Source organism: Anabrus simplex, chromosome 2 (genome assembly GCF_040414725.1).
Source record: "Anabrus simplex isolate iqAnaSimp1 chromosome 2, ASM4041472v1, whole genome shotgun sequence".
Lineage (NCBI taxonomy): Eukaryota > Metazoa > Arthropoda > Insecta > Orthoptera > Tettigoniidae > Anabrus > Anabrus simplex.
The window spans coordinates 907,304,783-907,322,295 of NC_090266.1; the positions used below are offsets into that span (position 1 = coordinate 907,304,783).

Below are 17,513 nucleotides of genomic sequence, written 5' to 3' on the forward strand. Positions count from 1 at the left end.
AGTGTTTATCGTTTCTTAACACCACCACACATGACCAAATAGTGTATATCGTTTCTTAACACCACCACACATGACCAAATAGTGTTTATCGTTTCTTAACACCACCACACAGGACCAAATAGTGTTTATCGTTTCTTAACACCACCACACATGACCAAATAGTGTTTATCGTTTCTTAACACCACCACACATGACCAAATAGTGTATATCGTTTCTTAACACCACCACACATGAACAAATAGTGTTTATCGTTTCTTAACACCACCACACATGACCAAATAGTGTATATCGTTTCTTAACACCACCACACATGACCAAATAGTGTTTATCGTTTCTTAACACCACCACACATGACCAAATAGTGTTTATCGTTTCTTAACACCACCACACAGGACCAAATAGTGTTTATCGTTTCTTAACACCACCACACAGGACCAAATAGTGTTTATCGTTTCTTAACACCACCACACATGACCAAATAGTGTTTATCGTTTCTTAACACCACCACATATGACCAAATAGTGTTTATCGTTTTTTAACATGACCACACATGAAAGAATAGTTTGTATCGTTTCTTAACACTCCCGCACATGAACAAGTAGTGTGTATCATTTATGTAACACTCCTAAATGTGAACAAATAGTGTGTATCAATTATTAGAACTCCCACACATGAACAAATTGTGTGTATCGTTTCTTGACACTCCCACACATGAACAAATTGTGTGTATCGTTTCTTGACACTCCCACACATGAACAAATTGTGTGTATCGTTTCTTAACACTCCCGCACATGAACAAGTAGTGTGTATCATTTATGTAACACTCCTAAATGTGAACAAATAGTGTGTATCAATTATTAGAACTCCCACACATGAACAAATTGTGTGTATCGTTTCTTGACACTCCCACACATGAACAAATTGTGTGTATCGTTTCTTGACACTCCCACACATGAACAAATTGTGTGTATCGTTTCTTGACACTCCCACACATGAACAAATTGTGTGTATCGTTTCTTGACACTCCCACACATGAACAAATTGTGTGTATCGTTTCTTGACACTCCCACACATGAACAAATTGTGTGTATCGTTTCTTGACACTCCCACACATGAACAAATTGTGTGTATCGTTTCTTGACACTCCCACACATGAACAAATTGTGTGTATCGTTTCTTGACACTCCCACACATGAACAAATTGTGTATATCATTTCTTGACACTTCCACACATGAACAAATTGTGTGTATCGTTTCTTGACACTCCCACACATGAACAAAAATTTTTTTCGTTTCCTAACACTCCTACACGTGGAGAAATTGTGTGTATCGTTTCTGAACACAGCCACACATGAACGAATAGTTTGTATCTACTCTTAACTTACCCGCACATCATGAATGAATAGTGTGCATATCCTCTTAACACTCCCACATGCGAACAAATAGTGTGTATCGTTTCCTAACACTCCTACACGTAGAGAAATTGTGTGTATCGTTTCTGAACACAGCCACACATGAACGAATAGTTTGTATCTACTCTTAACTTACCCGCACATGAATGAATAGTGTGCATATCCTCTTAACACTCCCACATGCGAACAAATAGTGTGTATCGTTTCTTAACACTCCTACACGTGGACAAATAGTGTGTATCGTTTCTGAACACAACCACACAGGAACGAATAGTTTGTATCTACTCTTAACTTACCCACACATGAATGAATAGTGTGCATCTCCTCTTAACACTCCCACATGCGAACAAATAGTGTGTATCGTTTCTTAACACCACCACAGATGAGGAAGTGATTTGTATGGTTTCTGAATAGTCCCGAACATGGGCAAATAGTATTTCTCGCCTCTTAACACTCACACACATGAACGAATAGTGTGTACCTCTCTTAACTCTCCCACATATGAGCAAATAGTGTTTCTCGCCTCTTTAGATTTCCACACATGCACAAGTTGTGTGTACCTTCTCTTAATATTTCCATACATGAACAAAGAGTTTGTATGTTTTCTGAACTCTCCCACACATGAACAAATAGTTTGTGTCTTCTCCTAACTTACCCACGCATCAACAAATAGTGTATATTTGCTCATAACACTCCACACGTGAATAAATAGTAGGCATTTTTCTCTTAACACTCCCGCACATAAACAAACAGTGTGTATCGTTTCCTAACACTCCCACACATGGGCAAAATGTGCATATCGTCCCTTAACACTCTCACATATTAAGAAATATTTTCTATCGTATCTTATCACTCCCTCATATGTACACATAATTTGATAACGATCTGGCAGAACATTCTACATTCATTACGATTGTTCGCCTTCATCGAATCACCTATCCATATACAGTTTATAAAATAGAGCTTTTCCTGTACATTTCTCAGAATTAAATAAGAATGGTATTTCTTCATCTGTCGTGTCAAAAAGAATAAGAAAACACAAGTTTTAAATTTCTGTGTTCTCTGTCTGTCGGTTGATGTTTTTGTTTATTGTTTGAAAAGGGGCTAACAGCTAGGTCATCGGACCCTAATGGTACGTTGTGGAACGACAAGAAACGATAATTAAAACTTGAAAAATGTATCCACAGATTAGAATATAAAAAGAATGATGATGAAAAAGTAATGCTGAGCTTGATGATGTTGCTTGTTGTTTAAAGGGGCTTAACATCTAGGTCGTCGGCCCCAGTGATAAAAATAACATGAATCCAAAACTATCAGCAAATCCAATTCACAGTGCCTTATTTTCTGGCAGAGCCGGGAATCGAACCCGGGCCTCGGAGGGTGGCAGCTAATGACACTAACCATTACACCACAGCGGCGGACGCGTATGTCAAAGTCATATGAAAAACATTACTACTTGTTTCTTTATGGCCTTAGTACAATTATATTGTTTATATAATGCTCACGAATACGGTAGAAATCATTAGCGGCAGTGTTATTTCTAATTCTTAAACTAAAATTAATGTGTAAAACGATCACAGCTGCGAATAACACTACCTTACGTTTGGACAGGAAGTGTCCGTAAGGACTACAACGTGCTAGTTTTGCACTATGGTTCGCGGTAGCTGAGGTGGTTAAATCACGCGTCACTGCTCTAGCATCAGTCGAGTTGTTCACTATTAGATTCGACTCACAGGGACGAACACTTTTTGCTTCGATTAACGCCATTTACAGTAACTGTAATATGACCACATATAAATCTGTTCTTTCTTTCTTTCTTTCTTTCTTTCTTTCTTTCTTTCTTTCTCAATGAGTTTACTCTCCAGAGTTGGCATTTCCCTTCGGACTCAGTGAGGGATCACTCCTCTACCGCCTTATGGGTAGTGTCCGGGGGATAAAGCTGGGGAGGAGGACCAGTACCTCGTTCATGCTGCCTCACCTGCTATGCTGAACAGGAGCCTTATGAGGGGATGGGAAGATTGAAAGGAGTAGACAAGGACGAGGGAAGGAAGCTGCCGTGGCCTTAAGTTAGGTACCATCCCGGCATTTGCTTGGAGGAGAAGTGGGAATCCACGGAAAACCACTTCGAGGATGGCTGAGGTGAGAATCGAACCCCCTCTACTCAGTTGACCTCCCAAGGCTGAGTGGAACCCGTTCCAGCCCTCGTACCACTTTTCAAATTTCGTGGCAGAGCCGGGAATCGAACCCGGGCCTCCGTGAGTGGCAGCTAATCACACTAACCACTACACCACAGAGGCGGACACCCCTTAAAACCAGCAGCAAATAAATCTTTACTATTGTGTCCCCCGCTAAAATGGAGCACCTCTGACGTTCAGAAAATTTTCCTGGTGGAGGATTCGAACCACTACGCCGCCGGTACACACCTGGCGCTGCGGCCGTTAACGAATTCAGCCACATAGTCAACACCCATCGGGTTTGCTAGAAGTTTAGTACTTAAGTATACCCGTTCCACCTCAAAAGGTAATATCCGTGTCAAAGTCTTCAGTGATGGTTTACAGTGTTCAGTTAACTTCTTTACATTACAGAGAATTCGATCGTATTACGGGTACCTGTGTTATTTGCATGTTTGCAGAATGGTCCTTAGTATTTGGCGCGAAAATGTACATAGTAGTCTTTCACTTCCTAGGTCCATGGATCAATTTACAGTGATGACGCACAGGTAGGGGAGAGTCTTATCGACCATAGGGAGAAATTTGAAGTTATTTGTTGTTCATAAAACTAAATTACTAGGTTCTTTATGTTATACGCGTTATTTGGGTTGCCTATCTCAGAAAAATTATGGGCTGGTGAACCACCCGGTATATCAACGCCGAGGCACGAGAACAGGGCTCAACAGAAAATAATGAAGTCCGCCTCTGTGGTTTAGTGGTTAGCGTGATTAGCTGTCAGACCTGGATGCCCGGGTTCGATTCCCACCTCTGCCACGAAATTTGAAAAAGTGGCACGAGGGCTGAAACGGGGTCCACTCAGCCATCCTCGAAGTGGTTTTTCGTGGTTTCGCACTTCTCCTCCAGGCAAATGCCGAGATGGTACCTAACTTAAGGCCACGGACGCATTCTTCCCTCTTCCTTGTCTATCCCTTCCAATTTTCTCATCCCCCACAAGGCCCCTGCTCAGCATAGCAGGTGAGGCCGCCTGGGCGAGGTACTGATCCTCCTCCCTAGTTTTATCCCCCATTCCGATGTCTGACGCTACAGGACACTGCCCTTCAGGCGGTAGAGCTGGGATCCCTCGCTAAGTCGGACGGAAAACCCAATCCTGGAGGGTAAACAGATTAAGAAAGAAAGAAAATAATGAGAATCGGTATATAGAATCGGGGAATAAAGCACTACAGTCTAGGTTGTAAATAGTTTAGGCAAAGGCCTAAAATGTAATTCTCAGATATCGGTGTTAATAGTGGTCCTATCACTAAATACTACACAAGAAAAGTTGTAGAGAATACAATTTTCAATAATTTATGTCTTATAAGTAGTACAGTCCTTAAGTTCTGAGACCGACCGCATGATGGCGCTGTGGTGCACTATAGTGCATAGGTGGCGCCGTGGTATGGTACTATGTCAATTAGTCTCTTGTCCCTGGAAGAGACAGTTGAGTGAATGCACTGGAAGTAGACGTACGGTCGTTGTTGTGACGATGATTTGAATGCTTCATATGTGACAGTTTGAGCAACGGGCAAACATCAAGTTCTACCAGAAATTAGGCAAAACCGCTGCCGGAACGTTTGAAATGAGCAGCAGGTTTACGGTAAGGACGCATTGAGTCGCAGTGTTGTGTTTAGGTGGCACCGAAGTTTTGTGCAAGGACGGAACAGTTTGGAAAATGATGTGGGTACTGGTCGGCCACAAACAGTTCGAACGGAACGCAAGATCCAAGAAGTTGCAACGTTGGTGCGTGCTAACCGCTCCCAATTGGTAGACGATCTCGTAGCAGCAATAGGGGTCAGCCATGGTACTTGCCACAAAATTCTGACGGATGACCTCAACATGTCTCGTGTTACCCAGCACAGTGTGCCACAAATCCTGTCGCAAGACCAACGTGATGATCGCATGACGATTTGTGATGACCTCATCAGTAGTGCTGACGAGGATCCGACTTTTCTCGACCGGATAATAACTGGAGACGAAACGTGGTGTTTACTTTACGATCCGCAACTGAAACGGCAATCCGCCACCTGGGAAACGCCATCATCACCACGACAGAAAGAACTACGACAAGACAGGACAAAAGGCAAGGTGATGCTGTAACTGTTTTTTGATTCAAATGGAATCGTTCACATATAATTCCTCCCAGACGGTGCAACGGTAAACAACCCCCCTACAAGGAGATCCTTGACCGTTTACGCGATGCAATTCGCCGTAAGCGACCTGGGATTTGGCGTACAATGAATTGACTGTTGCTACATGACAACGCCCCTGCACATCACTCTGTCCTTGTCCAAGAGGCACTTGAAAGGCAACAGGTGACAGTTTTGCTACACCTTCCGTACTGATTTGATCTCACACCATGCGATTTTTTTCTCTTTTCTCGCCTGAAAGCACGCCTACGTGGGCGCAGATTTCAGTCGCCCGAAGAGGTCATGATGGCCAAAAGAGGAGCCATACGGGATCTTCCTGCCAACTGCGTTCAGCAGTGCTTCCAGCAGCTATACCAACATTGGCAAACGTGCATAACGGCCAACGGCGACTATTTTGAGGGTGGATGTGGTTCTGTGCAGGTATACGCCGTGTAATGCGGCATCGTGTGCAACTTACAGATTCGTGTGGGTGCCTATCTTCCAGGCGTCAAGTCTCAGCACTGACTGTACTACGTATAATTTTGCCATACCAGCTGTGATAGTAGGACTATTCACAATTTAGACGTTCGTCGCTTAGTCCATGTCAACGCCGAGCATCGTTTACACGGAAATATTGTTCAGTCGTGTTAACTGGCGATGGTGGTGTTTCTGTCATGATTGTCTTAAGGTGAGAAACCGCATGCTCATTAGCCCATCTGGGCAAAGTAAATTTTAAAGATGACTATCGAAATGAGGAGAGGTCGTGAATGAACGTCACGAAAAGAGGAAGGTCTCCCTTTACATCGGTTGCTCTAAAATCGCAGTCAGAATAAAACTAGATGTGAAGGCCTACAATATCGAAAGTTCCTCAAATTGACCAATAATAACATTATATTGACTATTGATTTTTAATGTGATTTGTCTCTTCTGCTGTCACTGATCTCCGATAGATGGCAGTACTGTTGCGGGCCAAGTAGAACAGCCTGCCTGTATATTGACGGGAAGTATGTGGCATGCCATCATACATACTTGTACGTGACACACTGGTTCCTCATAATATCCCAGCTATTCGATCTCTGCTTTGAGGCGTTGATAGGAATAGATATAGTGCATAGTTAACGAAAAACAGCAGAGCGATGTTCACCGGTGTTTGTGGCTGTATCGTTCCAGCTGAGGAACTTAGCACTATTGGAACGCTAGCGTAGTACTGTTCGTGGCAAGTGCTAAAATGTTCCTTTTCTAATTTGACCGAGAATTGCGTATGATAACATTGCTCTTAAACGCGATATTTAAGTCTGTTAATATTGTATTTTGGCAAGAGTACTGACGTCATTGTAATGACTTGTATCGAGTTCAGTTTAATATTAATTTTGCCTGTGTCTGTCACAATATCATGGGAAAACGAATGGGTGGGTTTTAATGAATCTTGGTATTTCGGTTTACCATAGCTATAAGTCGTTCCAAAAATTTCAGGAAGAGTCGGTGTTCAGGAGCCTAAAGCGTGAATATCGATTTACCACTCTTACGGTTGGTTTTACAAGAAAATAGTTCATGGCACTTTTTGTTCTGTACCTTTTTCCGATACAGCCGAAAACAAGGGAAGTATCAATGGCAGTCGTGTGAAAGGTTAAGTCCAACAGCCGGTAACTAACTCTATAGACATTAAAGAGAGTTGCTATGGAGGTCGTACCGGCAAAGTTTTAAAGGCTTTTTACATCTGTCTGTATTTCTTGAAAACTAACCCGATATTTGGCTTTCCTTTATACCGGAAGGAAGAGATCAAATCAAGATCAGCAATAATGCAAAACTATATGAATGTGCAAGGGGCCACAGAGAGCAAGGAAGCGAGTACGTCACGGCAAGCCGCTGACAAGTAGAGGCATGATCACATATGCACCTCACAATCTGGGGAACAATATGAGGAGTGGACAAAAATATAATCATGCACATGCTAAGTGATTGTCCCGTTAATGACGGGTACTACAGCTAGTTTTTATTATATTTTTGGTAGTTTCCTTCGGTCCATCTCCTTAAACACACGACATTTCAAAAATAATTAACCAAACACCCAGTATAAGTCAACAGAGGAGTGTTTAACTCAAGGAATATAATCTGTATTTAGTAGGGGCAAGTAACATAGCCTCTAAAGACCCAAGGACAAATTCAGATATTTAAAAACTCGTGTTTAATTGGCTCTTAGATAAGCAAATTTGTCAAATCTGAAAAACTAATATTTTTGGTGGGGGCAAATTTTTTCCATGGCGGCCTATTGGAGGTTCTGTGGGAGGAGATTTTGACTTTAGCTTCATTTTTTCTGTTCAGTTAGATCCCAACGGGGAAAATATGACATATCTGTAAAAAAACATTTTTGGAATATTTTGGAGAGGGGTTCTATGGTTATTTCTGGTTGCATCATATATGATACGTCAGAGAGTGTACCGAGTTTTGACATTAACACTGTACAGCCACCTGTAGCTTGCAGTAGAAGACACAACAACTGCAAACACGTGTGATGCGAAAGGTCAGCAAAAGTTACACTAATTTTGTGAGGCAGAAAAAGATAAAGCACATGACGTACCATATATGATACACAGGATCCCTATAGGATAGAGTCAGTCTCTTATCTGTAGTAAACTGCACGGGAGGTGACCGTGGGGATGGTAGAGTACATAACAATACTACTGTTCATTATTTACAGTTGATCAAAGATGGAGGAGAACACGCATCGTATCGCATTGTCTCAGCCATTATCACAACCATAAGTAGTCACTGTGCAGGGACAGTAATCTTTAGTTTCAGTTTATCCCCCTCATTTATTACAACGATTATGCCGTGTCATCTCACCTTTCTAAAGACAAGACTTTACACTCCTCTTAATACAGGCATTCAGAATAAACTGATACGGCCGTGGAAATGACGTATTACTACTCACACTCACACATGTTTCCGCAGCAGGAGGAATAGAGCTAAGACCGGACAGAAGTAATGATCCCATTTTGCTTGGATATTACCAGTAAAAGGATTTTGGTCCGACTCGTTGGCTTAATGTTCAGCGTACTGGCGTTCGGTTCAGAGGGCTCCGGGTTCGATACCCGGCTGGGTCGAGGATTTTAATCGTTTCTGATTAAATCTTCTGGCTCGGGGACTGGGCGTTTGTGTCCGTTCCAACACTCTCCTCTCCATATTCACACAACACACTACACTACCAACCACCACAGAAACACGCAATAGTCATTACATCCCTCCATATAGGGTTTGCGGCAGGAAGGGCATCCGGCCATAAAACAGGACCAAATCCACATGTGCAACGCAGTTCGCATCCGCGACCCCACAGGTGTGCGAAAAGCGGTTGGAAAAGAAGGAGAAGAAGAAGATTACTAGTGAAAGGATTTTACCTTTCCAAAAATACAACTATTTTCATACAGATAGATCAAAATATATATTTGAGGACATAACTACATTTTGTTACCTTTTTGCCTTCTGTCTCACCACGAACCTACTACGCTGGCGTAGCCCTGAGAGAGGTGATACTCCCACGTGGCGCGTCCCAGGTGGCGGATAGGGGGGCCCTAACCGGGTTGCCGGCGGACTTGAGGGAAATAAAATACCCCTCGCGGACCAAACACACAACGTCCTGTGGGTGGGGGACAGAGTTGAAGAATACACCCACGATGATATCCCCTGCCTGTCGAAAGAGGCGACTAAAAGGGGCGTCCAAGTGATGATCAAATTAGAACCATGATGCTACTTGTAATTAGTACCAACATGCAGGGAACACCATAGGTCGCTTTTACTTGCGCGTAGTACCACTATGTTAGGTACGCAATAGGTTTGCGATTAGTAGCAACAGAGTGTTCTCAGGATGCATTTTACAGTACCTGTGATTCGTATCACTATACGAGCGACACCATGGGAGAGCAACACCATGGTTCTGCCTTGCCTGTGATTAGTACCCAATATGTGAGGAACACCACGAAATAGTGCGAGTCCCTGTGGTCAGTCCACTAATGTGAAGAACAACATAGGTTTTCGTTGTCTGTAAATAGCGACACAATGTGCGAAACACTATAGGTCTGTGTTACATGTGCGCATTACATTACCTGTGAGTAGTGCCATAATGTGTGGAACACCGCGAGTCTACGCTACTTTTGATTAGTACCGCAACATTACACATAGCATGGTTCTACTTTCCTAACCATATGTACGATTAAAAGGGACCGATGACCTTGATTTGTGACCTGTTTAGACTACAAGCATCATCGATTCAGTATTGTACTTTGGAAGCAGTCCCTTGATCAGTAACACAATTTTTAACGCTAGTTTCTGGGAATGTGGGGCATTGCGGGTCGGATCCACTGATTGTTTTAACTTCATATTCATCCATTCATTCTTCGTCCTCACGTTTTGAATTCAGATCAGTGAAGGATTGTGGATTTTAATTGTCCTAATATGTCGCCTCATTTCGTGCCATTTGCGGACGATGACCTAGATGTTAGGCCCCTTTAAACAACAAGCATCATCAGCATCATCATCATCATCATCATCATCCTTCTGTTTCATGCTTCAGCACCTTTTCCCCTCACTTTTATCTGCGTATTTTCCTCTTCCTTAACAGATTTTTATAATTTTGTTTAATCAAAAGTAAAAAATAATCAGTAAATAAATACACTGACTGACAGAGCAAATGCAACACCAAGAAGGAGTGGTCAGAACTTTATGACAATTGCAGGGTAGACAGACGTCACTGAGGTATGCTCATGATGTGAAATGCGCCGCTGTGCTGCGCACGTAGCGAACGATAAATGGGACACGGCGTTGGCGAATGGCCCACTTCGTACCGTGATTTCTCAGCCGACAGTCATTGTAGAACGTGTTGTCGTGTGCCACAGGACACGTGTATAGCTAAGAATGCCAGGCCGCCGTCAACGGAGGCATTTCCAGCAGACAGACGACTTTACGAGGGGTATGGTGATCGGGCTGAGAAGGGCAGGTTGGTCGCTTCGTCAAATCGCAGCCGATACCCATAGGGATGTGTCCACGGTGCAGCGCCTGTGGCGAAGATGGTTGGCGCAGGGACATGTGGCACGTGCGAGGGGTCCAGGCACAGCCCGAGTGACGTCAGCACGCGAGGATCGGCGCATCCGCCGCCAAGCGGTGGCAGCCCCGCACGCCACGTCAACCGCCATTCTTCAGCATGTGCAAGACACCCTGGCTGTTCCAATATAGACCAGAACAATTTCCCGTCGATTGGTTGAAGGAGGCCTGCACTCCCGGCGTCCGCTCAGAAGTCTACCATTGACTCCACAGCATAGACGTGCACGCCTGGCATGGTGCCGGGCTAGAGCGACTTGGATGAGGGAATGGCGGAACGTCGTGTTCTCCGATGAGTCACGCTTCTGTTCTGTCAGTGATAGTCACCGCAGACGAGTATGGCGTCGGCGTGGAGAAAGGTCAAATCCGGCAGTAACTGTGGAGCGCCCTACCGCTAGACAACGCGGCATCATGGTTTGGGGCGCTATTGCGTATGATTCCACATCACCTCTAGTGCGTATTCAAGGCACGTTAAATGCCCACCGCTACATGCAGCATGTGCTGCGGCCGGTGGCACTCCCGTACCTTCAGGGGCTGCCCAATGCTCTGTTTCAGCAGGATAATGCCCGCCCACACACTGCTCGCATCTCCCAACAGGCTCTACGAGGTGTACAGATGCTTCCGTGGCCAGCGTACTCTCCGGATCTCTCACCAATCGAACACGTGTGGGATCTCATTGGACGCCGTTTGCAAACTCTGCCCCAGCCTCGTACGGACGACCAACTGTGGCAAATGGTTGACAGAGAATGGAGAACCATCCCTCAGGACACCATCCGCACTCTTATTGACTCTGTACCTCGACGTGTTTCTGCGTGCATCGCCGCTCGCGGTGGTCCTACATCCTACTGAGTCGATGCCGTGCGCATTGTGTAACCTGCATATCGGTTTGAAATAAACATCAATTATTCATCCGTGCCGTCTCTGTTTTTTCCCCAACTTTCATCCCTTTCGAACCACTCCTCCTTGGTGTTGAATTGTCACTGTCAGTCAGTGTATTAAAAGTATCATTTATGCAAACCACCACTAATTCATATCTCAGCAAGAGGGTCAGCCTCCAGCTGTGAAATCAAATTAAAATTTAAACAATGATACTGTAACAGTTGAAACTAAGTTCAGTTAGTACTGGCATGAATTTAACGGTTCCACCTACCGACTATGTACATGTTGGCCGTATTAGTGTCTTGCCAGTTCGGACTAGAACGCATTTTACACAACATAAAATTATGCTGAAAGTTATGAAGGACGACCTATATGCACTTTCAGAAAAATTCAAGATGCAATTTATCTAAACTGATGGCATCATTCTTCGATGTGCCGTCTGCGAAGTACCGGTAAATATTTCAATCGATGACAAGCATCAAAGAAGCAGAATAAAGCAGCACATCCAGAATAGCAAACATGTAAAGAACAGTGAAATTTGTAAATCGAAACCTAAGCAAACTGCTCTGATAGATGCCCTCGTTTCAGGATCTGAAAAGCAGTGATCATTGTACGAGTTCAGTGCGGATCTTGGCATGGCATTAATCCAGTCAGGAAGTCCAGTCTACAAATTCTGCATTCATATCATTCCTTGAGATATGCACGCAAATGTCAATGCCGGATGAGAACACTCTGAGAAAAAATTACACATAGCCAATTTATGAAAACGTCGTCGAGAAAATAAAAGAGGCGGTTAACAAACATGAAGTGGGATTCATTTCCAACTAAACTACTGATGAACTGCAAAGATACAGTATATTTTGAATGTGCTGGCATTTCCATTATCTGGTTAATGGGTGATTCTACGATTTTTGGAATGCATCAACTCGGGTAGATATATGTCTGCAAAATAATGCAACCATTCAGTAACTCGTGCATGAACCTGTGGCCAGGGGCATACAATATGAAAAAGTCAAGCTTGCTGTGACTGATCAAGCACGCTACATGCTTTCGGCTTTCCACCAGCTGAAAGGCATGCACCTCATCCTCAGCCGTGGGACATGTATTGAACATGGGCCACACTGTGTTGATGATGATGATGATGATGATGATGATGATGATGATGATGCTTGTTGTTTAAAGGGGCCTAACATCGAGGACATCGGCCCCCTGTGTTTATGAAAGTTTCAGAAGTAGCGTAAATGACTTCATTGTTGCTCTTAAGATTAACCCCATAAAGGCTCCCAGTCGTCTTTTGTACCAGGAAGTGACTGGGGTCCATGTTCCACAGTGATTCAGATGCCATTCAGAGTATGGAAAAGGAGGAACAGTGGAAGAAGGTCGTGAGTGTTAGGAACAACCTTGATGGATCTCCTAAAGACATATTCAAATTAAATTTGAAGAACAATGCAGATGTGGAAACCTTTACAACTTTTACTGAACTCCCTTTACGAGTGCTGACAAGATGTTAGCCATTGGTTTCTATACATGTCAAGTGGACTTTCTCTATATACTGTACAACGATCGACTGAGCATAAAGCGCCAGCGACTTACTGTCAAAAACATTGAAACATTGTGTTTAATCCAATATACAAAGTTTATTAATCATTAGAAGCAGTAAATGGGATAAGAAAAGTTCATGTCACTGATTTAAACCTAAAAAGTGATTTAATAAACTCTTTTTGCACCTTGTTGTATGTATATTCAGAACCTCTTCCCCCTTTTCTGGCCAAACTTTCTACCGTAAAATCCTTTCCCCAGTTATTACATCCTTCTGAAAGGTTCGTGTTGTTTAGAGACCAGAGTGGGCTCGAGGAATGGTAGGTTTTAAGAGTGGACGTGGGATTTTAAAAAGACAGTGAACGCTAAATACGTGGTTTACAATCGATTAATTAAACTTGACAAGGAAGATTTTATACAAATGAGGAAGAGTCCGCGCGGTTTGCGTCACGCGGTTATCAGCTTGCTTTCGGGAGATAATGGGTTCGAACCTCACTCTCGGCAGCCCTGAAGATGGTTTCCCGCGGTTTCCCATTTTCACACCAGGCATATGCTGGAGATGACCCTTAACGAAGGCCACGGTCACTCCTTTAACACTCCTAACCCTTTCCTATCCCATCGTCGCCATAAGACCTATCGGTACCATTGCGGTGTAGAGCAGATTGTAAACAAAAACGTTAGCTTTCAAGTGGCTTGTCCCTCATGTACGAACAAGTTTACTTGAGATTTTCCGCACCTATGCTAGTTTTTTTGGCTTACAAATAGGTGATACAAGACATTTGGTGTCTGGTAATTAAACTACCAGAAAATAATTGTGTTTTATATATCAGTTATAGGATTGGTTTGGTTTTGTTTTTCTGTTACGTGCCCTAATAAATAGTGATAAATCAGGAGCACTTTAGAATTCATTAATTTATTCAGAAAATACCATTTAAACTTCAAATTTTCTGAGTATTTGTTAAGTATATTTTTTATGATATTGCTAGATGCTTCATCGCACAAATAGCCTAGTGTAGTGCAAGAGAAAAACCCGGCCAACCGAGCAAGTTGGCAACGCAATTTGGGTCGTGTAGCTGTGAGCTTGTATCCGGGCGGTTCGAACCCCGCTGTCAGCAGCCCTGAATATGGTTTTCCATGGTTGCCCATTTTCACAACAAGTAAATGTAGGTTATCTACGGCCACAATCACTTCCTTCCTATTCTTAGCCATTTCTATCCCATAGTCTGTCTGCATCGGTGCGACGTAAAACAAATAGGTAGCAAAGCCCGGCCACATTGGGCTAGCAGTGACGCGACCTTCATTGCTTAGTTTGGCCGAAGTTGTGTGAAATGTGGGAGGAGGAATTGCACTTGCAAGTATCACGCAGGGCGGCTGGCAATGGAAAAGACTCATGTTATTTTAAGTTTACCTTAACAGGAATAATGAAAGTACTAGGAGACAATAATGTGGACAAAATAAGAAACAGATTATAGGATTCCTGATATCAGTACATTTCATCAGCAAGTGAGTCCTACACTCCAGACTGACTGAGTGAATCAGCTGATTAGTTACATCCTGTTCGCAAGGAGAAAGAAATATACAATAGAACTTCATATGTTAGGCATCGCGGTAAAATAATAATACATGTATAATGTACAGTTGTAAAAGAGAGAAAAATACAGAAGATCCTTGAAGAGCGCACGTTTGTTATGAAGGATGGCATACTGTCCAGTGTCGACTAAGTTAAATGTAACCTTAAAGCTTTTCAGTCCGTCAAACACACAAGCTAAATCTATATATAAAATAACTTGTCCTGATTGACTGACTGACTGACTCATCATCACCCAGCCAAAACTACTGGACGTAACGAAATGACATTTTGAGGATATATTTATATTACGATGTAGGTGCCCACTAAGGGAGGATATTTGGATATTCCACCTCTAAGGGTGAATAGAGAGGTGAAGTTTTAAAATGGGTGTATCTATATCTCAAAAACTTTACAGTTTAAAGCCGTGAAAATTGGTATTCGAAATCTTTAAAGGAAACGCGTATTTTTTTTTGTTTTCGGAAAATCTTCTTAATGGGGTAGAACAAGGTGAAAAGGGTGTTGAATACCTTTAATGAGGATATTTAAATCTCAAAAACTGAAGATGTTAGAGTCATGAAAATTGGCATTTGGAATCTCCTTTAAAACGAAAGAAAACGCATTTTTTGTTTTTGGAAAATCTACTTAAGAGGGGGTAAACAGGAGTGACAAAGGGGGTGAGTTTTTAAAATGAGTATATCTACAATATATCTCAAAAACGTAACATGTTACAGACATGAAAATTTGTATTTGGAATATCTTGTAAAAGTAAAGGAACACGCATTATTTATTTTCTGAGGAACCATTTAAGGGAAAATGTTAACGGGGGTGAAGTTTTAAAATGAGCATATCTACAGTATTACTAAAAAATTGTATTTTAATCTTTTAAAAATAAAGTAACTCGTATATTTTTGTTTTCGGAAAAAAACGATTAAGGGGGTAAAGTGACTGAAAAAGGGGGTTGAATTATTTTTATTAGGACACTGGTATCTCCAAAACTGAAGGTATTACAGGCGTGAAGATTGGTATATTAAATCTCCTTCAAAATTAAGAAACACGTATTTTTTGTTTTCGGAAAATTCACTTAAGAGGGTCGGAAAAAGGACTGAAAAACGGGATTGAATTATTTTTATGAGGATATTATATCAAAGAAACTGAAGATTTTACAGACATAAAAATATAAATTTTGCAATCTTCTTTAAAAATCAAGAAACATGATTTTTTGTTTTCGGAAAATCCACTTTACGGGGGGGGGGGTGAAAAGAATTGAAGAAAGTGTTGAATTATTTTTATGAGGATACTTATGTATCAAATACTGAAGATGTTACAGACGTGAAAATTGGTATTTCTAATCTCCCGTAAAAGTAAAGGAACTCGCATCATTTGTTTCCTGAAAATCCAGTTAAGGGAAAGTGTTTAAAGGAGTGAATTTTTAAAATGAAAATATCTACAGTATATCTCAAAACTTAACATATTACACACGTGAAAATTGGTATATTAGTATCTTTTAAAAATAAATTAACACGTATGTTTAGTTTCGGAGAAAACACTTAAGGGGTGGGGTTGTGAAAAGGACTGAAAAAGGGGTTGAATTCTTTTTATGAGAATACTTATATCTCAAAAACTGAAGATGTTAGACACGAAAATTTGTATTCGGATTATCCTTTAAAAATAAAGGAACACGTATTCTTTTGTTTTCGGAAACTCCAAATAAGGGGAGGGGGATAAATGTATCGAAAACGAAGGATATTACGGACGGGAAAATTGGTATTTGTAACCTCCTTTAAAAATAAAGACACACGTATTTTATGTCAGACGAGATGGGGGGGGGGGAGGTTTGAATTCTTTTTACGAGGATACAAATAAGAAGTGAACTTATAACAATACACCCCAAAAGGTGTATTGAATGGGGGTGAGAAATGATGACAAAGATATGCATTTATATGAAACCGTTTGAATAATGAAGTTAAAAGTTCAAATTATATTCTAGGTGTTAAATAACGGAAGGTTTGAAACAAATTTAACCGCTGAGAGAGTTAAATGGGGGTTAAGATCCGAAAACAAATACGGTATATTAATTCCGTTTTCCGAAACGGTTTAACATGCGAAGAAAAAATTCCAATAGCGGTATATATTTTAAATCCTAGATGTGAAATAGGAAATATTTTTTAACATTCCACCCCTAAAGTGTTAAATGAGGTTAGTTAGCTCCGTAAACGAAATTATTCATCCCTCCAAAACCATTTGACGAGCAAAGTTGTAATTTTACGAGAAGGGTATTCTTTTATGTTCTAGGTGTAAAATTTCTCCTCTTAGGGGTTCAGATGGTGGTTGTTTTTCAAAAACACAATATCCATTCTTTCGAAACCGTTTCAGGCACGATCTTACTTTTTAATGAAGGGTGGTCTGCTATATCCTATATGTTAACAAATATTTTTAAACTTTCACCCCTTAAAAAAGTATTCATTCCTCCATTACAGCTGGACGTACAATCAAAATTTCACGGGTTGGTCGCTTTTACATCCTAGATGTTAAATAAGATAGGGTTTTAAACATTCAAATTCTTCCGTATGGGGTTCTAATGAGTTGTAGATCATAAATTAAGTAATCATTCCCCCAAGACCGTTTGACGTACGAACTGAGAGCGTAATTTACAGGCTCAGCTGACAGTGGACAGTGCACGGGCACCTTG

The 17,513-nt window shown here is 41.7% G+C and overlaps 1 protein-coding gene across 2 annotated transcripts in view; it reads left to right on the plus strand.

Moving 5' to 3' along the window:
- The window catches only part of LOC136864546 (uncharacterized), a 628,768-nt gene that overhangs the window by 307,875 nt on the left and 303,380 nt on the right, over window positions 1-17,513 (plus strand). The gene's annotated exons all lie outside the window — the stretch shown is intronic.